The following is a 5000-nucleotide window of genomic DNA, read 5'->3' on the forward strand; positions in this document are numbered from 1 at the left end:
AGGCAAAAGGGGGTTGGGTTTAGGGGTTTGTGAATTGGGGCTGTCCACTTATTTTTAATCGAAGGAAGTCTGGCTTATGATGTCATTTAAAAATATACTCGCAGGCGGTAAACTTCTCACATGACTTTTATAGATCACTGAAAATAAATTGTGGTATAAGGACTATATTTTTATTGAAAAATGTATTTTGGGTGGGGCTTAAGTTTTTAAAATTTTTATATGTTATTAGTGATTATTCTGGGCAATCGTTTGTAAAAATTTCTTTCAATAGAGCTTAATAAAAATAATAAACATTAAAACAAATAACAAAAATAGAAAAATAATCAAAAGAAGATTGTAAATATAGTTCATTTCACGGGGAATGAATTGCCGTGAATACTAATAAGTTAATTTTCCTATTAAGAATTATAATGATAATGTTAATGCTAGTGATAAGAATGATAATAATAGTAATCATAATGATAATAATAATAATAATAATAATAATAATAATAATAATAATAATAATAATGATATCACTGTTTTTATTACAAATAGCAAAAATGATAACAATAATGTAATGATAGTTTTTATTCTTATTACATTATTTTTATATTATTATTTATTTATTATTATAAATATTATCATTATCTTCATTACTATTAACGTTATCATTATCATTGCATCATTGTCGTTGTGGTTGTCGTTATTGTTGATGTTATTAGTATTGTTATTAACATTTTTATTATTTTTATTATATTGTTATTATTTTATTTTTATTATTATTATATTATATTTTTTTAGGTGTTTTGGTTGTTATTTTGTTTTTATTTATTATTATTATTTTTTATTATTTTATTCCCACTAATATCATTATCTTTATTCATAATTTGTTCTCTAGTTTTTTACTTTTCATTATCATCATCATTATCATTATTGGTAATGTTATTATTATTAATATTATTATTATTACTATCGTAATCATGATCACATCATCTGTAATATTTGCATTAACATTACCATCACCAACACCATAGCTATCACTGTGACCTGAGTGACCCTTTGTGTGGACTTTTATGATAACTTATATACCTTTTAGTGATTTTTATAATGTAAAGTGGACCTTTTTCTTGAATGTGATTTTGTGAATTTATGAAACGAGCTTTTTGCGTCTTTGATCTCTGTGAAGTAATAACCTTTAATGGGCTTACGGTAAAATGTGACCTTAAATAGTCAGTTCCTAAAAGCATTACCCCAACAAGGAGAATTACGATGAGCATTCCTAATGAAAACTTTAGCAAAAGTACTGCTTCCCACTGGCGCAAATTATGTTCGCCTGGAAAAGTATTGGTATCAAGACTTAGACAATTAAGGAGTTTTATAGAACATGGGATTATAATTTTTACTTTTTTCTGTTGCCCTTTTTCTCTCCTCTTTTTGCCTGAACATATTTCCTCATTTCAATTTCACTTCTTTTGTTTTTTTTTTTCCTTGGGTTTTGATATCTTATTTTACCCCTTTTTACCCTTATATGTTATTACTTTTTTTTTAGTTTTTTTCTGCCCCTTTCTTCTCTCTTCGTCTACACTCTATTTTTCTATCTATTTCTGTCTGTCTCTCTTTTTGTCCCTCCCCCTCTCTGTCTCAGTCTCTCCTTCCGCCCCCCCCCCCCCTCTCTCCTTTCTCTTCTTCCTTCTCTCTTCTCTCCCCTCCCCTCTCTTCCTCTCTCTCTCTCCTTCTCCTCTCTCTTCTCTGACTCGGTTTTTTATTGCCTAGAAACGAAACCCTCAAAATACCCTTTACCAAAACCAGCATTTTCCCCAAAGGGGGCCATCCCCCCCGAAACCTTTTCAATTTTCCTTTAGCTACCAGTTTTCGGAAAATTTGCCTTTCTCCTTTTTCACCCCGGTTTCTCGGGAAAAAAAAGTTAAAAAGCCAGTTTTGCTTCGGCTTACATCTCCCACCCCCTAACTGTATCTTCTTCATCATACTATAACTTCATCTGAAACACCAGCACGTGACTCCCTAGCGTTCCTCTCGTGTCAGGCTCTCAACGCCCGTCCTCTATGACGCCCCCCGCGGCTCCCTCGCCTCCGCTAACAGAGCCTTATCGACCCCTGCCCCCGTCCGCCAGGCCACGCAAGCACCGAACCCCGCCTTCGCTCCCTGTCAGGACTCGAACCGAAAGGCAAACGTCTTATAATAGAATACGTTACAAAGGCTACACCAATTTTAAATTAAAATCTCAAGTAAAATTTGTTTTCCTAGCCTACTAGAGCATATTGTATGTATGCTACTGCATATCATGAAAAGCGTGTTTAATCGAAAATAACACAAATATAATTATTATATATATATATATATAATATATATAAAATATATATTTATTATATATAATAATATTTCATTTGCTATATATGCCCAAAAGCCTCTCAAAATGAAAAAGAAGATATTTATGTGAGAGAAGGGGAATAGAAAATTAGTAAAAAAAAAACAAAATAATAACAAAATAATTAAAGTGATAATAATAATTATGGTAATAATAATGATGATAATAATACTAATATTAATATTAACATTTAGAAGAACAATATGAATAATAATAATGCTAATGATAATAACAATAATAAGATAACAATAATACCAGAAACAATAATGATAATAACAATAATGATGATAAAGATAACAATAATACCAGAAACAATAATGATAATAACAATACATTTGTAATACATTTTCATATATAAGTTTATTTTATATAAAAAACACCACAACACACAAACACACACACACCACACACACACCACACACACCCACCCCACACACACACAACAACCATAATATATATATAATATAATATATATATATATATATATTTAATATACAATATAACGAATACATGTTTATGTATACATATTTTTGTGTATATATGTGTGTGTGTATGTGTGCGTATGTGAGTGCTTTCTTTATCATTCAAGCTAGACTACACAATATATGTACTGTATTACTTTATGCATGTTTCTGCCATATGTATAAACACACACACACACACACACGCACACACACACATACATACACACACACACACACGCACACACAACACACACACACACACACACACACACACCCCACACACACAACACACACACACAACACACAAAACCACCACCCACACACACACACACACGCACGCGCGCGCGCGAAATATATTGTTATTTTTGTGGGCCTTTCCCCCGCTCCCTAATGAACAAAATAAAACATTTTTTTTGTTTTAAAAAAATATGTGTGTTTAAAACGAATCAGGTTTTAAAAAATTTCCTTTTAAGGCTGGTTTTCGACCCTCGCATAGAATATACATTTTGGCTAAAAAAAATTAGATAAACAAATCAAATTTTTGTAAATGCTGCTTTTTATTTTATTTTTCGGGAAAAGGGATTATTTTTATAGAAGGCATTTAAAGTTAAGGTAAATGCCAGTAAAAAGTTCATTTCAAGAATGTTTTTTTTGGTTTTTTTTTAAGTCAAAAATTTCGTAAATTTTTTTATCGTATCGTTTGCAGTCCATAAAAAAGTTGTGTCAGGAGAACCGAGCCATTATCACCGTCTCTTTTTCGAAAAAGAAAAATAACGCACTGTATTGAGAATTTTCCCCATCCATTATGACAACGACGCAACGCTTTATAACGTGATGACATGAAATGACAACATGACAAGACAAGATTTTGGAACGAAAAACCACTCTTTTCCCCTTTACTCCGAGCTTTGGTCTGCAACAAGACCAAGCCCATAATCAATAAAATGTAAAATGTACTTTTGAGGTACAGGTAGTCAAAACCATGCAACTGCCCTTAACGTACTAGAATCGTAAGGACGCGGCGTGGCTGTATGATTACCAGAGGTGAGGATCATGAGGTGTTTCGGTCTAAATTGTCCCCTATATATGGTATGCATTTTGCATTTCTCTTCGCTGTTTGCAGTTAGTAATATGGGCCTTAAGCTTAGGTAAGGTTGGTATCTCGCAATAAAACATTTAAATTTAAGGCCCTGGCCTCATTTGGAATTAGATGTTGCAACAAAAATAAATGGTCCCACAGTTGAAAAGAATTGTTTTTAGTCAATGTACAGGAAATAGCCCCTTTTTTAAGTTACAGTGGTTTGTTGCACCGTAGGCAACTTAACCAGCTGTATGATACAGCAACACACACAAACACATACCCACACACACACACACACAACACACACAACACACCCACACACACACACTCACCACACACCCCCAAAACCCACACACAACACACACCACACACACACACACCACGCAACACCCACACACACACACCACACCACACACACGCACACACACGCCACACACGCACACACACGCACACACACACACACCCCACCCACACACAAAAACCAAAACCCCCCCAAAACCACAACAAAAACCAACACACACACATGCACGCACGCAACAAAAATTATATATTATTATAATATATATAATATATATATATATAAAGAGAGAGAGAGAGAGAGAGAGAGAGAGGGGAGAGAGGGGAGAGAGAGAAAGGGAGGGGGGAAGAGAAAAGGAGAGAGAGATAAAGAGAAGAGAGGAGAGAGAGAAAAAAGAGAGACAGAGAAAAGAGGCGAGCGAGAGAGGAGAGGGAGAGAGGAGAGAAGGGGAGAGAGAGAGAGACACAGGAGAGAGACAGGAGAGAGAGAGAGAGAAAGAGAGAGAGAGAGGAAGAGAGAGAAAGAGAGAACACACACACACACCACACACACGCACAACAGACACAACGCACACACACACCACACCACACAAAAACCACACACAAACACACACACACAAACAACACACAAAACCACCACCCAACACACACACAACACACACACAGCACGCCGCCCACAAACAAAAAAAGAGAGAGAGAGAAAAAGGAGAGAGAGGGGGAGGAGAGAAAAGGAGGAGGAGAGAGAGAGAGAGAGGGGAAAAGAGAGAGAGAGAAAAAAGGGGGGGGGGGA

The 5000-nt window shown here is 34.9% G+C and overlaps 1 protein-coding gene across 3 annotated transcripts in view; it reads right to left on the reverse strand.

Moving 5' to 3' along the window:
- Nucleotides 1–5000, reverse strand: part of LOC119575216 — a 41175-nt gene that overhangs the window by 15530 nt on the left and 20645 nt on the right. The window lies entirely within an intron of this gene.

Source organism: Penaeus monodon, chromosome 7 (assembly GCF_015228065.2).
Source record: "Penaeus monodon isolate SGIC_2016 chromosome 7, NSTDA_Pmon_1, whole genome shotgun sequence".
Lineage (NCBI taxonomy): Eukaryota > Metazoa > Arthropoda > Malacostraca > Decapoda > Penaeidae > Penaeus > Penaeus monodon.